This window comes from Cyrtonyx montezumae, unplaced genomic scaffold (assembly GCF_038088225.1).
Source record: "Cyrtonyx montezumae isolate F1298 unplaced genomic scaffold, pur_monq_1.0 scaffold_6, whole genome shotgun sequence".
Lineage (NCBI taxonomy): Eukaryota > Metazoa > Chordata > Aves > Galliformes > Odontophoridae > Cyrtonyx > Cyrtonyx montezumae.
The window spans coordinates 16,608,723-16,631,664 of record NW_027072067.1 but is presented as its reverse complement, the minus strand read 5'-3'; positions in this window follow the sequence as shown (position 1 = coordinate 16,631,664).

The following is a 22,942-nucleotide window of genomic DNA, read 5'->3' as shown; positions in this document are numbered from 1 at the left end:
GCCCACTAAGCCACACATCCTTGGTTCTTGAACACCTCCAGGTATGGCGACTTTATCACCTCCCTGGGAAGTTATGCTGATGAAATATTCAGTCCCAGTCCCAGTGTCTATCAGCTATTCAATGTATTGAACAAAGCATAGCTTGTATTAACATAACATACCACATTAGTAATGGTATTCCTCACAAGACTGCTACTTGGTGACTGTAGGGTCATTTTCCATCAACAATTCAGGAACCCTTCCGCTTATCTGAATTTTAAACTGTCATTCATCTATTCAACAAGTACTGCTTTCAACATTAATATCTGTCGTATACAAGAACGTGAAAAATACCTCTCAGGGAAAAAATAAGAAGGTTTTATCTTGTTCATTTATCATAAAAGAATCTCAGTGATTTAGGCCATGGTGCCTAAATATGTTCAAGAGGTAAAAATGGCTATGGGAATCTTTGGTGCAGAAAAAAAGGAGTTAGAAGCTTAAAGTCACACAAATTCAAAGCAGTAATTACACACAGTTATGAAAGTGTGAACTAGCTGGAATAAACCACCAGGTCCACCTTTGCATGTAGAGTGAAATGAGATGAATATAACTCAACAGGTGATTTGAATTTCTGTCCCCAAAGTCCAGCTGAAGTTTCACAACGAAGAAAACAGCAGGTTTTCGTTTCACTGACATTTTGGGAATGTTTCTCCCCAGTTTGGTGACAGTTCCCAGAGCAAGTCCTATGAAATCATAACCTCAGATGCAGCAGTGAACAAAAAATGTAGGAAAAATGCTAAAATAAATCTCATCCCAAAATATTCTCTTTCCAGAATAATGAAGCAATTGCTGTTGTATTAAATATTCTCTGCAAAGTTGACCTTCACAATTCTTGATGATTCTCTCCATTCCTCTCACTGCATGTGCTGAAGTCTAATAAACATACAGAAATGGGTATTAGGGTAAAGGAGATCAGAAATACCTCTTTAACTCAGGGATCCCTAAAGCTGCTGAAGAAGATCAGGTAACACAGAAAATATCTTCCAGAGAAAGCTTTGAAAGACATTTTTTTTCTAAGCTCAGAATTTGGTCTCATCGGTTTCCACCCAACCACAGTCTTTATTGTTATCTCTATTTCTACACTGTCATTTAACACAAAGAACACCTCCAAGCATTTCAGCTGAAGAATATTTTTTCCCATTTTTTGCTTGTTTGCAGTGACATTTACATATCTCTGGAAGAATACATCCAGTCCATGAACACAGTGTAAAATATAGCTTTGGAAACAATGCAACAGCATGACTGAGACAAATTCTGCTCTCAAATCCCATGTATATTACAGACTTTTTACACCATTCAGGCAGCAAAACAGACTTTATGAGAAGTATACAAACATGTCTATGGTATGTTTAAAGCAGACAGCAGAGCAAAACTGCATATGCATTGTTTTTTCGCCAGTGAGCACCACCTAGGAAGCAGTACATCAAGATAAGACATTTTCCCAAATCCTATTCCAAACTCATGGCTCAGTAATTGAATAGGTCAAGTACCTGAACCTGGATGCATGTGTCCTAACCTGTCCCTTCTACAGGGGGCTCTATTACAATGGATTAAAGTCATAAAAGGAGAGCAACACCACTGCTGTTAGTTACTGTTTTGTCATAAAAATAATGAACACAGATTTCTGTCCTGTGTATGGTCTTTTTTGGTGGGGGAGCTTTATATGTTACCATATCGACCTCATCTTCACATCTCTTTTTCAGAGAAAATGTCCTCTGGCTGAGTGATTGCATTAACACACATATGTGTATTAATTAACATATTCACTTTGACCAGCCATGCTGAGAAAAGAGCAAAAGCATGGAATTTAGCAGCCGTAAAAATAAAGCAAAGTGAAACCCTGCTTAGCACTAGCAGTTACAATTAACCAGGCTGAAAGAAGCAGCCTTGCCTCAGAATTATCTGAAGCCATTCAACATTTTACATCACTGATCCAAGACATCAAATTTTAGTCTTTCCATTACAGCTTCTGCATAACATTCATGTGCCCTGTGGTTTATGGTTCTCCTCTGAACAGATGTTTTGCAAATCATAAATTAAAACATAGCTTTATTGCCTCTCGTTTCTCTGACATTATTGGCCTTGTCATGGGTCCCAGACTCAGAATTTTATGGCATGTACTAAGTCCCTGTTGGTTATTTGTTACACATAACTTCAGCTTAATAGCTTTGTCACCACTAAATTCCAAAAAAAAAAACCCCAAATTGCAAAATTTCCCAGGGCTCACACCTGGAAAGCTAATTTACTAGCTCTTCTGGATATCAGCAAAGTTCTCATTTGAATGCTTCTTACTCACGGCCATATTACTTTTAGAATATCACTTCCATGATAAAATTCACTTTTCTGAGGACCACAGCCTATCTTCTCCAAACTACAGCCATGGTTCTCACTGAGTCTGCACATGGCTTTCAATGCATTACACACATATTCCTCCCTATTAATACAGTATCAAGTGAAATGTTTGAACTCCTAACTGAATCTCCTCAATTTAAGCATCTATACAAGTTTCAGTATGTTCTCCCAGTTCAAGTCCACCTGCTTAATCCTGTATAAGCATGCCAGCAGCTAAAGACCAATCAATGTCTTCAGACATTACTCAGCTGATGCTGGTTATGAATCAAATAATTGTACATGCATGTATGCACAGGCAGTTAAATTATTTGATCTCTACTCTTATCATCCGTAACCTATACCAGCTTAGACTCATAAACAGGCCAGGAGTGTTTGGCATCTAGTACATTGCTCAGTGTACCAATCCAGGGTTGTTAATGGGTAGCATGGCCTTGAAGAGACTGGAAACAGTGAGAAAGAAGTGAAAAGAAAATGATGTCTCAAACCTTTCCAGTTGAAAGGTATATTCAATATTTGACTTTTTAGGGACAAAATTGACAGTTCTTCTTAGCTATAAGCTTTCAGAAAACCAATCATTGAGATAGTACTGAATCTAGCCTCTTATATAAATGCTCAATTCTATGAGCCATTACTTGTGCAAGAACAAAGTGTAAAACACAGGGAAGGAGAGTAAGTGGTTGGTTATGAGAGCAGATTCTTTGTGGTAGGGAGATATCCCTTCCTCTGGTTTCTTCTTTACATGACTTTCCTTCAGCAGAAAAATATTTATCATATAGAACTGCTAAAAGTTTCTTACACCTACTTATGCAAGCTCTGCTTAATGCAGATAACTCACCCTACTTCTCACCCATCTCAGCAGGAATCTCTACAGTGAGAACAGCACTTCAGCTTCAAGTATATTAGCTTACTTGATCTAACTAGAACAATAGGTCAAGAATGAACACAAGAGGGAGAACAAACCACATATTTGCAATGTTTGCAGCATCACATCTCTGCAGCAGGCTGAGGTAATCCTTGAGGTACACTACAAAGAACAAGGTTGGGTCTGTATAAATTCAGACGATCAAAGACAAGTAGAGGCATTTTGTTTTTTAATTTCCCTTCCTATCTGATTCTGAAAATAGAAGTGATTGATTCCTATCCTTCTTGCATTTAAATCAAACATAGATCTCTAAAACTAAGATTTTACTCAGAAGTTCCTCAGCCAACTAGCATAAAAAGAAACAAATGTGGTCTACAAATGCATCTTAAATCAACTCAAGTTCTTATTTTACAAAACACATGTCCAGATTACGACTAGAAGTAAATCAGATATAGATTGATTGTGAAGTTATATCTTCAGACGTCAGGAAGGTTCAGCTATTGTAACTGGATTTTTAAATTGCACTGTTCTGATCTGAACCAGAACTGTATGCGAGCAGAACCTCTCAACGTTACAGTCCTCCTAAAAGTACTGGGTGCAGCACGTCTTTTACATTTCCATGCAGTCATACAGAGGCTCCTAGTATTAACTCAGTCCTTCCCAAACAGTGATGTACTCAGACGAAGACAAATTGGACACCATTAAGGTACCTCTTGAAAGTTATGCTCAGCTACAAAGTGCCTACGCAGTACAATTCTACTATTCCTAGGCTCATTAGCTTATTCTAGCACTGCTTTATTACCACATGCATTACTATCTTTCAAAAATTATACTATTGCAAAAACCACAAATGAATTGAAATGAAAAATGGCATGCAAAACCAGAAGATAGTATCAGCTCTGCAGCCATTATGTTAATAAGATTGAAATTCAAGACCATTTTGCCATGGCATTAATATTGCTTGGTCTTCATTTCCAGTGTGATTGGTCCCTGACCATGAAAGATTTTTATAATGAGAGCTTTAATTATGGTACAAAATAAATATAAGAGAGCTTATCTTAACCTATTCAATGACTACCATATTTCACTGCTTAAGTGTAGGCTAACATCTTATTTGTTTGACCTAGCTCATTCTTACATAGCCAAGGTACTAATTTTATTATCCCCTAAAGTGCTTTGGGATGCACTGCATGAAGGGCATAACGGAAGTTTGATTTTGATTGATTACATGTTAATTTGCATAATCCCCATAATGCAAATCAGTAAAATTTTCATTGGAGATAATAGATGTTAAGCACATTATGCAAGGTTTATATTTTTTTAAATTGCTTGTAAAAATTATTTATGGCATCGTAAAATAGGACAGATAAAATTGGCACCTTGCTGTAGCGACAGCACGAGCCTATTTCATTTTGCAGTTTTCAAGAGCAGACTATGTAATAATGCATGAAACATGCACAGGACAAAAAAATAAATTATATTAAAATGTGCACTACAAGCATTTTTGTTTTCCTACAGCTTTATTCATTGCCAGTTTTTGTCTCCAGCTGAAGACCTGTCTGTTCCACTCCTGAAGTAGAGGTGGACAGACAAGACCAGTTCTGAACGTGTTGCAGACATTGCCAATGCACTCTGCACTCTCTCTTTATGAAGCCATAATATACACACAAACACACAGGAGAAATGGATGGCCAGAGAATGGTTGCAAAGATGTGATGGCTTCACTTTTTCACTCTGCAGAACAAGTGAAGATTTAGAAACATTTTGGTTAAAAAACAGCCAGAGCTCAGCCTAGCAGATCCTGTGCTGCTCTCCCATTCACTCATGGCCAGTCACCAAGCTTTCTTTTTGTCCCTCTATACTTTTCCCCAGTAATCAAAACCTGTAATCCTGTCTATTTTATCCAGATTATAAATCTTAAGCAAGTTCTTGGCCATGCAAGGTAATCTACTTTCCTAGACCAAAGCAGAAAGCTGAATCAGAAATGCTTCAATGCAATCATCTGCTACAGTGCACATCAATGGAGTTCATTATCTGTATGCATTTGAATGCTCACATTGAGATTGAGAATCAGGCTTTGTAGGTTGGGGGGTTTAAACTACAACCTCTGGCAGGAGAATTTTCTTTCATATTCATCTAAGCAGCATAAACCCAACGTAAACAAAAAATTATACAAATACCTTTGAGCAAAGGAGAGAGCAACATGGACAGCAAAATATTCTCGTTTACATTCGCAATCAGTGTGAACGATGTGAGTAATCATGGGTACACTCAGAGAAAAAAAATAAAAATCAATCATGACTCTTCCAGAAACACAGCTAATAAATACATGCTTGAAATTCATGATGATCTCTCTGAAAATATGTGAAAATATTGACAGAAATAATGATCCAAACTTTAAGCCAGTCCAAACATTGGTATTTTGCTCCGTTCTCCATGTGCTGTAAAAGACCTAGATCAAACCTGCTCCCGAGCTCTTGCAGAGCTGGAATCCTTACAGAAGTGACTTTTACTTCTTTCTCAGTTCCTGGACTTTCTTGCTTAGGTACAGTTTTATGTTATACAGCATTATTTCACCACTGGGAACAATACTGCCACTTGAATTAGCACCACAGAATTACTGAGAAGCCCTCACTAACTGCTCCTGTTATACATTCATTTGCATTTTGCTGAACTTAAACCTCAAAGTATGTAATTCAGCTGAAGTACATAAAAATTAATCTCCTGATTATCAGCTTTCAAGAAACAGGTGCACAAGTACTAGTGGAGAATATCACAGGAAAGTAACCAAATGCACACCAAAATTATGATATATATAACTTGGATACTATGCCACATTTCAGTTTAACTTTTATGAGTAAAAATTATTTGCAGAAGGTGTCACTACTTTCGAAGGCAATATTTAGTGGGTTTATATATCTACTTACTGAAAATAATAATAATTTAATAATTGATAAGGAAGAATTTAATAATTTAATAATAGAACAATATAATATTTTATTATAATCAGGTAAGCAATTTTAGGTAGGCCGCTCCTCCAACTTTTTAGAGAGAGTACAATAATTACTCAGTAGCTGAGACTTACAACATATCACATATTCTGTAGCTGAAATAAAGAAAGAAAAAGGACTAATTTGACAATGGCTAAACTTCTGATATTGTTTAAGGACCTCATTATATAAAGCATTCAGGCTTGCTCTCTGAGCTCAGCTGAAGTTTTCTGCTGGCTTCTTGCACTTGTTAAGGCTTTTTGCTACAAACTAAAGAGCTGGCTGTCTAATCAGTTATTAATAAGGCTGTCCTCAGCTAATTTGGCAACTCTACATAGGCGGTAGCGTAAAAACAAAAAAAGGTTTCAGCTGAAAAATTACCACACAGTCTGAGAAGAAAAAAGAAAAGTGCACTAAGTTTATCAGCTTCATTTTGAAAAGTTAATATTTATGAATTTAAATTAAGATTTTCTACATATGTTTTCACACAAATAAAATGCTTCCAAGCAAACCATGGGTGAACAAAGGTCAGGGCACTCAAAAGATTGTTCTAATTTTTCTCTTTGTGTCAGTGTATTTTGAATAAACTCCTGTGCTTACGCAGACACCACTAAGCAAGGAATTGGATCTGTGCAAATGACACACAACAGGAGCATGACTACTTGCTACCTTGCTCACATCTGAAAGTGTATTCAAGCTATCCTCAAAAGCCACCAACAGTCACCCAACTGCATGGGGCTCCGAAGAGGAAATGCTCTAAAACATTGCACAGGGCTCTGATTTCTTTTGAAGTCAGAGGTGTTTTGCCTCTGAGTTCAGAGAGTAAAAAGCTTTAGAGAAGATAATTCTTATTCTTTTCTGAAATCCCACCTGCATCGCCAAAGATCCATTGTGACAATTGAAAACAAACCATCATGTTGATAAAAGCTTTCCTGAGGACATCATCTCTCAAAATGTCTTTCCTTCCATTTGCAGAATTTTCCCTTACTTAACTGCTCCAGAGCAAGGCTCTGTGGGGCTCACATATCTCTCCCCAACTCTCTTCTTCTCTCTTGTTCATTACTCCCCAAAACCCTAAAAATATGTTGTCCATCTTCTATCTTTGAAAGCTTGCAATATAACTGTGATGAATTTTGATAAAATACACACAGTGGGAGAAAACACGTCAATCATCTCTCATTTTCAAAAATGTCCAAGAATGAGTTTTCAAGAATGAATGCTTCTGATTCTTGTATTTCCTACTGGCATTATCACGGGACTTTGGGCACCAAGGTGGCACTGGTCTGGATTGATCATTACAGTACAGAAAAAAAACAACGCTTACCCTGATCTAAACATTCAGTTACTCCTTCTTAATGACTGATAGGTTAAGTTAACGTTGTCTTAAACATAAGCTAAAAAATCCTGATCTAAAATATTAAAATGTATTGTAAGTTCTGAAGCTGTGCTTGATGCAGAAGCACAGGTCAAGTTCCATTTGTCTTCTGACTGAAAATCTTGGGAAGTGGGGAGGGCCTTCTTTATGAAAAAATTAGAGAATTTCAATACAGATATTATAACACTAAATGGATTTTACCAGAATACATTACAGTCATTAAATAAATCTCTGTTAAACAGAGAAAAAAAAGGAGGCTTTGAAAAGAAATGTAATTCAATGCAACTTCATGACAGAATCAATTAATCACCTGACTATAATTTCAGACACTTGTTATAAAGCCCATACGGGAGGAAGAAGATACAGATTCATGAAATATTTCATCATTATGTGAAAGTATGAAGAATAAATTTTGCAAAGAAAGATCATTAGCTTGGGAATTGTCCATATCAAGTATCCAATTAAACATGGCAAAAGTACAGAAGAGAAGAGGAGAGGGCTCATTCTGAAGTTCACTCCAACCCACATTATGCATGTGTGAAATCACCTTGAGATCCTCATAGAGGACAATGAGGAGAAATGCAGCAATGTATAGGAAGTCTGATTTCTGAGGGGAAAGAAAGAACGCTTACTGTGAGCACTCAAAAGAGTCAGTCCCATCCTATACCTGAGTCTCCAAGGTAATTTATGTTGTGTTCCTTTCTCTACTGAAGATGTCTTTCATGCTTTTAGATATAAGGAGAAATAGACCACCTTATGAATGTTCATGGGTCAAAGGTAGAAACAGAGCCATAGTCAGAATTTCTAGACACGGTCAGATCTCTTTAGTGATATTAGTATGCTTTTTTATCTTTGAAGAGTCACTGTCCAGTGAATTAAAGGATTTGTGAAACCAACTGTACAGTGAGTTATTAAGACAGCATAAAATATTGTTCAGTGTATATATGTAAAACCAAGCAGGTCCCAAAAACACAACAACGTGCAAAATACAGCAAAGAAGACTCTGAAATGACCAAGTAAAAGGATATCATGTGAGACTCCTCCAAAGCCATGGGATGAGAAGAAACCTACTGGACATGAATGAAAATGTGTCTTTTGGAGTTTACTGAGTCAGGACCTGCAGAATTATTGCCTTTTTCTGCAAAGTATCATATTCATATTTAATCACAACCATGGTCTCAGATAAATCACAGCTCTGTGATTTTGTTTCCTCTCCCAGCTGTACTTTTCATCTAGATTGTTTATACATTTTCTTCTTGTTGAATTACATCTTTTTTAAAAGTGGGGAAGGAAAATCCATCACAATTCAAGAAGCACTGATAATCAAAGAAGAACTGTCTTATAGCAGAAGCTGAGAAGGAGCAAAGGCACATGCCTTCTACACTTAAGCTGTGTAATTCCACTTCAAAATGCTCACCCTTACATAATTTCATAGACAATTAATATCTCCCTATGAAGTTGAAACATTTCAGCTCCTAAACCATCTACAAACAAGTACTACCAATCCAAACATAAATAAATAAAAGGTAATAAACAAATGAGTGTATTCCTTACTAAATTTATCTTCAATTTTCTAATGAAATTTTCTTATGACCTCTGAGTCCTAGAAATAAGGACCGATAATAAAGTTAGGCATGACATTAAAAAATTTCCTCCTAAAACATAGTCAATTCTAAAAGTATTTTCCTAAGGTGAAATCAAATGTTTGCTATGGAAGGGGAAATTTATCCATTTGGCTAGGAAATCAGCTTTTATTTTGGCTGTCTGCCTTGCCCTGCTTTCTAAACACTGGCAGCTGGAACATAAAGAGAAGAGACTGGAAGAGATAAATAGGGTAGAAACTGCTTAAGGTCTTTGTAAAGTTTAAGCAAAGATTTATTTCTTGAGGGTAATGTTCCTCTTTCTTTCACTGAAACAAGAGTTTGATAACCTCTCATTGTGCATTTGATAAATTACATCTGACAGTCATAACTAAAACGAGTAAGTGAAAAATAGAAAAGGCTAAAGCAAGGTCTAGTTGTCTGATATTCAGTATGAAGCATCTCAAAGACACTAAGCAGCACCCATAGTATTTTTAATTATGGAACTAAGGATGAACTGTGATACAGTGATGTTATAAAAGCAGAAGAGAAAGATTCCTCTGCCCCTTTCAATGGAAAATATCTATCTTATGATGAAGCCCAATCCTTCTGACACACGCTATTTCATTCTACAAAATGCATCCCAATTCTGTATTAACATAGAGGTAAGCAGAGAAATCTCCATCAGGCCTTGATGCTGCCATGCTCTATGGAGCACAGAATCCCACTCTGTGGGACACACAGGGACTGTGGGGCTGCAGTGCTCTGCCCACATCCTGCAAAGCTCTTCATTTTAGCCTCCAACTGCACAATATTCTTATATGTAAGAACCCTATTTACAGCAGATTATTAGAACTGTGTTTATCACAGAAGTGACAGAGGCACTGCACTTGCGCACAGCATAGCTGAGAATGTCTGCACAGTAACTACAGTCTACAGTTCTCTACTTAGTTTCAGAACTCTTACTATATATCTATATACTTGAGGCATATAAACGTCAAACTGTGACGGAGAAACTCCGTGGTTCATGGAGCCATAAGTAAGAGATATGCTTTTGTACTCTGGCTTTTTCTTTTAATGTTCCATATACCAAAAGGGATCCAACTACAAGGAGGAAAAAGCCCACATATTTTCTATTAAGGCAGACAATGATTCTGTTATATGTTGGAATCGGTCTTTGAATTTTTTATTTTATTTTTTATTTTGGCACACTGTGTGTCTGCTTTGTTTATTTATTTATTTATTTATTTATTTATTTATTTATCTTCTCCTGAGTAGAAAAAAGTTACTGTGACATCTGGAGGGAACTAACTCATCTGAGCACACAGCAGGTCACGTAAAGCTTGGGTCCAAAGAACAAGGAGTAAGGACTCAATGTGGTCTGAGGAACCCGAGCTTCCAATTTCTCCTCAGTTCATATCTCATTCACATCTCTATGTTCTCCATGTAAAACCTAATCAGTTACAGACCTGAAATGATATATATTTTTTAATGATATATCAATATGAATTTTAGTCAATGCTGTGAGGCTGTGAATTATTAAAGCTGCAGACCTGCAGTCTCTCTTCCAGGACAGTTTATCCCTCATTCTGCACTTGACACCATTATAGGTAATAAAAGCAATTTAAATTTCTCAAATTGAAGAGAACAGGGAAATCTCAATGGGTCACTTATAGATATGTTCAAAGTAGATGGCTCTTTATGAGGCACACAGAGACCTTTGGGGCTCAACAAAATTGATCCCATATCACAAACACTTTAAATTAATGTACCTCTTGCTACCCACTTTTAATGAAGTGATTATAAAAAGGGCATCCTACTTTATTAAGCATTAACCTTGCTCACTGTTAGGTAAACTGTGAGATAAGGAACTTGAAGATATCCAGATCAAAATGAATTGCTGTAAGAAGTGACGTGTGATCATTTTATTACCTAAATCACATTATTACCAAAAAATCCATCTTCACGAAAGGACAGTGTGATTCTTTGTCATCTTCATGAGTGTAAAACAAGAACACAAAATAGAATTGCTGCAGTTATGTTGCAAAAGCCTCTTCAGAACTAATGTACAATGCTTTTCTCTTGCATTCCATACCACAGGAATACTACAGGATGGGATCAAGAACATGTATGCAACAATAATGTCACCACTGAACCAAAAAATAAATTCCCTTACTAGATGTTAACTCTGATATAATATAAAGATAATAAAATACAAAATTTACACGAGGTGTGTCGCAGATAATGAAGTAGCAAAAGCAAGAGAGGAAGTAACAGACCCTGGTATCTAAACTATGGGTGCTGGAGTTCCTTGAATACATTTTGATGCCTTGAATGTAAACTCGATATTTCAATCAAAAGAGAATCAGTAACATGGATCCTAGAAGCACAACTCCAACTATGGATTCATAACCATGTCAATACCTTTAGGGCTCGTAAGTTAATTGAGAAAATATAATATATATAATAAACAATTTTTGCATATGTATAATAGATGATTCATTTGGATGCTGCAAAAACAAAAAGCTTCGGACTTTGGCTAGGGATGTCTCTAGTTCTGAACAGAGAGGCTGATGATTGCTTTATAACTGCATGACTACTTCACCATTTCTCTATATAAATTCTTTCACAAATGAGAAGATCAATGTCACTCTGCACCTCAGCTGCCACTTGTTGATGAGCAGAAATAATCCTCTGTAAGATGCAGAAAGAAAAATAAGGTATTAATGTTAATGTATTCAGGACAAAGCTGTCATAATTCATGAGATGAATTCTTTTGCTCAGTTTTATATTTAATAATAGTATCAGAAAACATTAGTTCTGGAGAAGCAAAATAGGAAGCAAAGGGAAAAAAAGAAAAAGTGACAAACTCATTATTATTTAAAACAGATTTTATTTTGACAAGGAAAAAATCCCATCATCCCTATCAGTATTAACCACAAATTTACATATAAATGTGTCAAGCAACAAATCATTTTGATTAAGAATAACAGAAAAACTTGGTAAAAGAATTAGATCCTTTTTATTCCTTTAGAAAGCAGTCAAACTTATGTATCCCTTAAAACATTCTGCTTTCTAACAAGTATATTTTAAATAATTCTTTACGCTAAGCATCAAGTCAGCTTCTATGCTTCTTTACATTCTTGGCTTATATCCAAATAACAAAAATGTTGAAATGATATGAAAGTCATTTCCATTCCTTTGTGAGACAAATAGCTAAGTCACAGCTTAGGGTAATGATGGCTCTTCGGGGCATGGGAGACATCCGAGGCAGATAGAAAATGAGAGCTCCAGTTCTCCCCATGCCCACAGAAATCCTTGCTAAGTGCTTTCCCTCTCAGCCAGGTCATGCACCCCCAGGCTGTAACACAAGATACTGGCACCACATTTCCTTTGCATTTCCTACAGTTCTATCTTCTGGCATTACAGAAAACCTTGCAGGTATGTGAAGAGATGTACTTAATAGGAGCACATTTTCATGTCTTTAAGAAGATCCACAGAATGCTAAATATTACTTCCTTTTCAACTAATGCTCGTTATGTCGAGCTAGCAGTAACATGCAGTCTGTCAGAGAGCTGCCACAGAACTGCAGACCTTTACTGCAGTCCTATTCTGTTTTTTGCATAAGGAAAAAATCTGCTGGTTCAAATGTTTGCAAAATTCAAAGAGGGGGAATTTAACATAAGCACAGCACACCTTCCCTCATCTTTCCATTACAGCACAGCATTGCTCTGGGTTTTTCCTTTATAGAAAGATTATAATTCACGTGAAAGGACAAGGCTACCAAAACACAATCCACCATTCTTATTAGTGTTATGAAAGGGAAAGACATATTTTCTTAGCATAGAGTGTGCTTTGGAATAGCTATCGATTTCTTTATTGCTCATCTGCTTGTTAGTAAGTAATGATTCTCGTACAATGGGATCAGGGAGCCCACTGAACCTTGACGAGATTTCTAAACATTTTTGATAGATTATTTGCAAATCAGAATCAGCAGCAAATAGGTTGTCACGATGCAGAATGATATCTGCAGAAACGATGTAATGAAGGAGGAGCGTTTGAACCCTCCTTCCCAATGGCTGTTACTCAGCACTGCTGCATAACCCAGGCCCTGGTTCACAAGGAATTTACTGACTCTTGAGGAAGAGCTGTGGGAAAGTTTAGAGCAGAGCCATGGAGCTGGGAGAGGTAATACTGAAGGAAGAGGAAAAGTCATTGGGATGGAACAGTAAATCCCTACCTTGCATTCCCAGGCTGTGCACAACTGAAAGCTTGCTAAGTCATTTTCAGTCTGATATTGTGAATCAGATGTCAATATCTGTGCTTACAGAGCAGTGGCTTTTTCTGTTAGTGTGGCTAGGAGCCTAATAGTTCTGGTGGGGTTTCGAGGCCACAGTATGTCATGCCAAAGTTCTCTCCAGTATCAGAAATACCTTTACAAAAGGGAATAATTTAATGGGCACAACCGTCACTTACGCACACGCGTAACTCCATGTATAATTAAGAGAAGAGAATTGCAATCTACATCATTCATGAGAAGAAATGGAAAAGAAAAAATTAAGATTTTTAAAATGCTTTTCGATAGAGTTACAACTTTGTTAAGAGTTTGTAAGTCAGTTGAAAATATTTGTAACTTCCCCTTTCTAGAATTACAGTACGCAAGCGCCAGATTTACTTCGCATTTTCAGTCCACTGGTGCATGAATTATGCCCATTAATCTTCAGTCTGAGAGCTTTATTACTGTTTGTTAGATGGGACCTGAAACTTAAAGATGCTATAAATTAGAGCACAGCAATGGTTAGCAATTGTTGTGTCTATTTGGTCTAAAACTAAGTCATATTCGATGTCTGCTGAAGTATCTGCATCAGTGTGCCAGGACTATTCTGTGTCAGATACAATGTGTGCATTATTTGTGTGCATTATTTGAGGTTAAATGTAAGCAATCATGTCCAAAATTTAGGGCTGTTTTCTTACTGGAAGCAACAAACATGTAATGTTCTACCAGTAATTGCTAGCAATGAAACTACTACAAGTATATATATCGGGAAAAAAATACCTGTAACAAACTCTTAACTTCTTTTGCTGAAGCAAACTGAGGTGTGCACTTGTGTTTCAGTGATGTTACCCAGCAGGAGTTGCCAAGAACTGTTCACATGGCCGCACATATGTACAGAGGCCATCATCAGGTGTTTTTTGTCTGTTACGTGTTCAACAGGGCATTTATGAATCTGTTAACTTGAAATTTCAGATATAAGAGAGTAAAGAGGTATGAATTAATTCTTTGTTAAAACTGATAAGTACTTCTACTCATGTCATGAAATGTCTGCTAACCAGAAAGAATTAAAGGCTACGGTAATGAAGCACAGAGCATTCTCTCATAGAACTACTGATCTGTAACTTATTTTTGCTGAGCTAAAACACGAGTGGTTCTTTTCTGAAGACAAGGCTAAATCAAGTCATCTCTGGAGCATCAGAGTTATGTAGGCTTCCTTTTTTCATATGGAAATCATAGAGATCGAATGATTTATACATGGTTTCTGTTGTGTTCCCCTGGACTGGTAGTAGAGGAGAACAATTTAACTTCTTGTTCATCATGGAGAACAATTTAACTTCTGTATTTCCTGCTATCTGTTCTAATTCATAACACAAGCTTTCTATTAATTCATTTTATGAATTTTCTTCTCCTGATTGTTTTTGAGTGGACATTATTTCATCGATCATTTTGATCCATCTGAACATGACATTCAACTGAAATCTACTTTTACTGAAAGAACAATTTATACTCATACTGAAAAAGCTCAGTATATAGAGAAAGCAGTGGTTAAAAAAAAAAAAGTGATTGACTGAGACTTTCCAGGAAGGGTTTATTCCTTACACTAATTTATGGGATAGCAATAGCAACATGATCTTTATCCATTTCAGACTGTTGCAGTACCAGTTTCTAATATTCTCAAAGCTTCGGGGATTTTATACTTCAATAAATCTTAAATTTTTTGAAAGATTATGTCCTGGGTTCTAATCATTGGATTTGATAGCCAGTTTGATTACTCTGCCTGGCTGAGGTGATCGCATGAGAGGTCTGGTGATGAGATTGGTACATCTCTAGGTAGGTGTTACTGAAAGTGCTACCTATTTATGCCTTCTCCTTGAAAAATGTGAACTGGTCACATTTATTCAAGGAAAAGGCATAAATGGGTAATAAAATCAAAAGAAATATTGTTTCAGTAACTACAGAAGATGATCAGGTTTTTAGAGCAACACGTCTAACAAAGAAATACAGTTTCCTGCTAGCAACCTTGCTCTTGCAGTTTTCAAGGACAGAATTCAAACAGCTCATCTGCAGATTTAAGTCATTAATCAGAGAGATACGATTTTGTAGAAGACACAGTCTATACATTGACAATTTTCTTTCTGTTGGCACAACGATGAAACAGTAGATTTAAAAATATAAAAGCTGCATTCTTCATAAATAAAACTTGACTAAACCAACTGTTCAGTGATTCAAGCCAGGTAAGCCTTATATTGCCTACATTAGAGAAATGTAAACTCTCTTTACCTGTATTTACACTCCAATGCAAAAAAAAAAGGTGTTATCTTTTCACTGTATGGATTAAACATTCCAGATAACCACAGCAGCAGACAATGATTTCAGTTTCAAGATTTTATAAACTATAAAACAGCAACAGATTTGTTGCCCATTTATTTTGAAAAAATAAAATAAAATAGATCTGCTGTACAGAATGCTATTCCCTCTTTGAAATGATTTTTCTTAAAGAGTAAGAAAAGCAGTGGTTTCCTCGCATTGCTGACTTCCCTACAAATTTAGTGGTACGATTTAGAAAGAACACCAACATTTCACATTCTCAGCAGAAAATGAAGCAGAAGATGAAGAATAAGTGTCAGGAGATTTTGAATGGCTAAAGCATGAGTGTTGCTGCCATCCTACCTAGAAATAGTCAATATATAACCTACATAACTTGCTCCAATAACCCACTATTTTATAGATTATGGATGATCAGTTGCAGTCATCTCAGAAACATGTAAAATAGGAGCTCAATAAGAGCTGAATAGGTCATTATCAGTACATAGTATTTTATAACCTAAATAGAATACTCTCAGCTAAACTACACTCAATTTAAGACAAAAGGGCTTCATGCTGTCAAGGGCAATGGAGAGATGGGACAGTCCTGGGAATGGCCCAGGGCAGCAAACCTTGCTAAGCCCATCCCCCATCCCAAACCACCCTTACAGTGGGATCTAGGCCACAGATCAGAATTTACTCACTGGGATTACCCAGGAAGCATTTATCCAGTCTTGGATATAAAGCTTCTCTAGGAACATTACTGCCACATGGAAAAGCTATGTTTGCCAGCTTTACTGGCTCTGCAGAATGTGTATTGGCAGTGCCAGAAAAATTAAGTCACAGATGTAGATGGAAAATGATTACCTAACATTTATCAGATAAAAATGAATTTTAAGTATAAGCATCAATGCATAAATCAGTGTTTAAAATAAGAACCTTCTGAGGAGGTTTTTGAGAATTAGATTTTGGGTCAGAACTATAGCAGGGAAAGATGACAGAAAATGATTCAGGAAGAAGAGTGGCAAAAGGAAAGTACAGAAAGAAAATGAGACGAGCAGAGGCAAAGGATGACACTTGGATTTCCTCTATCAGGTCGAGTGAGCAAAGCAAAGAACTGGGCTACATCAAAATTGAAATGAAAGCCAGAAAATCTGCATTCCTGTTCTGGAAAAGGAGATCTCTAAATACTTGTAACATAATATTACTATTCTGTTTCTATTTAGAAGCCAAATAGTTTTCTCAGTTATGTAGATGAGCCCATGACAGATTTTAAACTATACCTCTTCCTATATTTTTAAGATATATTTAGTAATTAAAATGTGAATGTATGGTGCTGAACGTGCTTTCTCATCCCTTAACATCTCCTTTAGCAACTGGCAGTAAATTTCCAAACAGCACTCATTTATGGAATATGATATTAACTATGCTGCCTGAATATGTGATCACCAAACACCTTCATTTCTTTCTGGAGTGTAACTTTGCTCACATTCTGAGAAGATGCCTGTTAAGTGAAGAATGCTTTCTGACACAGTTGATTTCCCAGAAGAATGAATTGAGCTTGTGCATACTTTCAATGTAAGAATTCTTATTGTCAAATCACATGGCTCGGGAAGAAAAAAGAACGTTTGGAAAAGACAGTCACACATCCAGATTTACCTTCTGACTCCACCTCTTGCCAAACACTTCAAACCGTTCTCTACAGACACTCATCACTCTCTCAGTGACTCAGCAGCATATGATTAGCTCATGAAGAGAATGTAGGCTATAGTAGGTGTCAAAACTACCTCCAAAATAGCTAAATTAAAGTTAAACAACAGGTTTTTTTTTTAATTTTTCTTTTTATGTTTGTTCATTGCCAGGAGACTGCAAGTGAGCATATCATAACCAAATTCTACTCCTTGAATGACCAAGTGCAAAACCAAATACTTGAATGCTGGTTCAGAGTGTCTGACAAAGATATTAGAGATGAAGTTACAAATGTATGTCTCAGTGTCATAAAACCTACATTTTCTTGAACTACAAAAAGGCTCTCTTGAGAATTGTATTCATTACGTTGAGAAAATATTCTGGGAACTTTAGGTCATGTTTTATTATTTGATCAGGTCAAGCTGAATGCAAGTTCTGGTTTTCAATCAGCTCAGTTTCCGTGAATGTTTATCATTTCAATCATTCTTTTGATTTTCTAATGAAGGAAGGTGTAAGCAGTGGACAAAGCTGTTTCATAGAATTTATATTTCTCTTCCTTTTTCTAAGTTTCCTTGTGTTTTTCCTTAAAAAAAAAAAAATTAATCACATTTCCCGTATCAATCAACATTTATTAAATACATCAGAAACCCAGAACTTAAATGGAAAACTTTGTTGAACTAAACCCTTATTGAATATGTATTACTGTTAACACAAGGTAAAATTAAATAAAAAAAAATCTAAGAGTCTAAGAGTTGAAATAGTGCCATTAAAATCAGAAATGTCTTTCCCACTTTTCTTATAGAAATAGATATAATTGGTACATTTTGTTCATACACAGGGAGACAATCCCAGTTCTAGAACAAACTATCTATCCTTCCCATTAAGTAGAGAGGATTTCTGAATATTTCAAGTCTGAGCTTCAGAATGTCAAATCTTTGTTACTTCAATGCAGTTTATTTATATTTAGTTTTATTGTATCTTTAGAGCCTGATCAAAGTTAAATAAAAAAATAAACAAGTAGTGCATAGCATCCAATTACTGCTCTTCAGAGGCCCATTAAAGTTCTGTGGCGCTTTGAGTTATTGCATGGTGATCAAAGTTATCATAACATTTCAAAGTTCTTTATAATTTGGGGTCAAATCAAATAAGATCTAATAGCAGTGCTTCTTACCAAATGGTAACATACAGATAATACTAAGGAGAGAAGCTGACAACCCAACATATAATGGAATACAGATGTTTACCAGTAAATAAAATTAACTTGCTTCTTGCCCTGCCACATGATTAAACATAAATTTGTAGTGTAGTAATTAATTATTATAGCAAACCCAGAGGCACAAACTAAAGACCCAACACATCACTGAAATAATGAATGAAGATCAAAGGAGATAATAGAAATTGCTGCTACTGAACCAACAATCAAACTGCAGTCTGAATTTTCAGGAGCGGAGATTTTACATGGGGTGGAATGTGATCACACATTATGAAATCGTAGAAGATCCACCAAGTTGTAAAGGCAACCTTTAAGGTAAATGTAGAATTCATTAATCTTGCTGTGTACCCAAGCTGATGGAACCCAGCTGTAAGGCCTCCCACAGGTCAATAGATGTCCCTTTTACTTCTAAAAATGCATTCAGCCACCTTACATTTTTTAAAATTTATTATGGACGCAGTACCATCAGCAGAACAAAGCAAAAAGAAAACCAGCTTCTGTTTTTAAGACATTCCAAGTTTTCTGACATTGGATACAAGTTGTGAAGATTGCTTACTAATCTTTTGATCAGAGCAAATCTGATTGGAAAGCCAATTTTCTATGCCTTGAGAAACTTTTAATGATTTCTTTCAGCATGCCAGTTTGGATATGACAACCTTATTTCTATTGTTCCTTGTTTAACAACGTGCTCTTTGCCTGTTTAGAAATACTGCTTTATTATAATGGCTATCAATTTTGATACTGATGTAAACCTAGAAAATCTGTAAATTATTTTTGCAATGAAAAACATTTTGAACATATAACCACATATCTTTTTCTTTTCCTTTCTTTCTTCTTCTTCTTCTTTTATTTTATTTATTTATTTTTTTTGTGACAGAGTGTCAGTCTGTAATCATTGTGATACTAACAGTCATGAAATAAATGCTTGCACATCAAGCACAGAATTTATCTGTAGTGGCTTCTAACAGGTTTATAATGGCAGCTATGACAGAGTCTGCCGAAGTCTGACATTACAAACATCCGCAGTGTAATAATTCTGCTGTGAATTGACACTTCTGAAAGCCAGTACCTACCATACAGATTTGTATCTCCCATTTTTTGCCCAAATGTTAAGTATTTCATGCTGCAAAAACATCACCTCAATTGCATGAGCTATAATTTCATGAGGGAGTCTGTCATCAGACAAAGCTATGGGAAAAGTAACAGAAAATAACTGAAGGTAATTTGGTATTATTGACAACCAGCTGTTATAAATTATGTGAATTGATATGGTGCAAAAGCTGGGTGTTGTTCTGTTATGCATAGCAGCATCTCCATCTAACCAAAGTTTAAGAGCAAGACTATGACCTCACAAATATGCCTGCCAGAAGCAGCAGTGAGCCAAATGAGCAAGGTCAGGAGCAGCCTCCAATGGAGTTACAGCTCCTAACAAGGTTTGCACAGATTTGTACCAAGCGTTTCTTTTCTCCAAACATGGGAGCTTCTCCCTTCTCATCAAACTACTCTTACCAGAAAATAAAAGCACTTCAATGACTCCCAGACTGCTCTCGCATGGCCCATGCACACAGCAAGAAAGAAGCAGTCTCAGGATACTCTCCACCTGAAGTCTGGGTCTAAAACCATCTGGGTTTTGGGGAAACAGCACTTCTTGGCTCATAGCACATAGAAAACAGACATCACACACCTCTGTTGTGTGGGGTAACTACTGGAGGGAGTCAGTTCTTCTAGTACCCCACACCAAAGGTACAGTGGCATTATATACTATTTGTCTTCTCTGAGGTCCTCCTTGGCTAATGATTATTATTTCAGTCTGACTAGAAACTCACTAAAAATAAAGTATTATGAGTTGCAGTTATAGGCCAATTATTAACTGCTCAGCACTGGCCATCAAAACCCAGGTCTTTATTTTTAATTTGTACCCTTCTCGTTTCAAGAAAGGATGTGTTGATGTGAGGAATACCTTCTCTCTTTTCATTAAAAGCGAATTCTAGGACTGTTATATCACTGCTTCTATAATACATCCTGTAAACTAGCCATCATAAAAGTGGCATCCTTTCTCCATTTATTCAGCGAGGGGACGTAGTATTTCTTAAATATTACAAACATTTCATAAATGCAAACATGTTTCCACTTTTGGAGATAATTATTTGTAGTAATAGCTAAGATAGAACTCTACCTGGCAAATAAGAAAAACAAATGCATCATGAAGGCCAGCAGATGAAGAAGGCTGCCGAGTGCTGCTTTGCAAGTCAAGAAGCTTTGCCTTTGATTGCTCTCCCAGGACACAGTAGGTGCCACCCATTGCCATGTTGCAGTTCCACTCTCTCTCAATTACTTTGTACCCAGTAAATGATGGAATAATTTCCCTGAAAAGCAGCATTAAACTGTCCTCTGAAGATGAATAGTACCTCAAAGAGGCTAAACAAAATGGTTGAAAAAGTCACTGCATGGCTTTAAGTTTTGGAGCAAGTTTCAGAAGCCAACGGCTTAGGGCTTATGCCTTAAAACATGTCCAAGAACAGCACATTAAAATGTCTTTTAAGTCTCGCTAGCATACATGACTTTAAAACCTTTTCTACATTTTCCTTCTGTTTTCATCATAGATCACACTCCTTTTACACATTTGCTGGGCAGATTTACAACAAATGTAAGTCAGAGTCATGCTATTGATGGCAAGAAAAGTGTGAAGATTTACAGCAGCCATGAATCTAGCACTTACTCCTCAAAATAGTTCAATTTTCTCCTGAATCACTCACTTTCCATTTCATCTAATTTTTCATATGTTCTTCTATATCTCATGATCAGGAAAATTAAATCGTTCACTAAAGAGCATAATTTAAACTGGTGGGAATAATCTTGTCCCTTGGTCTAAAATAATTTTATTATGGACATGTCCAAGATTTTTTAGGTCTTTGCTGGAGCATTCTGTGAAACAGAGCAAGAAACTCACTAGTGTTCAAAACTCCAGCGATACTGCACATTAAAAAATTATATATGCTGATCAATAAAGTGTGAAAGAGCTGATGAAACAGTCTGCATTTTTCTGGGACAGTAATTTTGTGGCATTAATTATTTATAAGGAATATGAAGAAAAAAAAAAAAAAAGAAAGAAAATGTAGAAAGCATGCAGCTTACCTTATCACTCACAATCTTGCAAACAGCCACAAAGAAACTATAATCATTTGCTACATGCTGGGACATCAAAGAACAATGTAATATTGTGGCATGTAAAAACGTGCTGTAATACATTAAAGAAATTAGTCCCTGGTGAGTTTATATCTTTCTGTTTCTTTCCTAAGAGAAAGCCACCATTTCTGCTGACAAAATAAGGGTCTCTTCAGAGCTGCTTGCCAAAGCATTAAAGAGAAAGTATACAGGAAAACAGGAAAGGTTGCTGCTGCACGTGATTTCGGATTTGTGACAAGCAAATAAAGGTGAATTAGAAAATTACTTCCCAGAACCTGTGAAGCAAGTGTCTACAGCTTATATTCTTACAGTTTGTGTATGGTAGAAATTATTACAGATAACAAAATCAGAGCAGTTTGTTAGTACTTGGATTTGATTTATATATATATATACATATGTATTTGTAATAATGTGCTTAAAAATTTCATGCAATAAGAAGAAAAGATGAAAACTGTAAATGGGCTGTATAGACTCCATGCCAATGCCTCAGTGGTTTCATTTTGGATCAAAGAAATGTTTAGTCTGTGTATTTACTTGCTTGTATTTCAACCAGATATTTAAAATTTAATACAAATATTTTTAACTATATGTTCAGCTAAAAGGCAATTAAAAAAAAACAGCCAACACAAATCAAAGATGTTGTAAGTATGATATATTTCCATAGTCTGAGATCCAAAATCAGTAAGTATTTAGGTCTGTACCTTGGATTCAGTTATTGCAGTAACCTCACTAAATGAACCTGACCATAAAAGGTGAAAACTAAACAAAACAAAGCAACCAACAAGTTGTATGGTTGGAGAAATGGACAAACTGAGAGTAAATTTCATTTACTTTCATTTACTTTCAGAAGTTCAAAAAGTCATGTCTTTAGATCAGACCAAGTAAATGGGAAAACAATATGGAAAACCATTGGACTAAAAGTCTATCCTGAAGAAAGGAAGGTTTTATTTTTTATGTCATTTCAGTTTTTCCTCTTGCCTCGCAATGCTGACAGTTTGTAACCAGAAGAGACTAATTAAGATCACCTTGGAAGTCCTAAGCACAATTTCTGCCCTATTCTGAACTGTGAAGTCAAA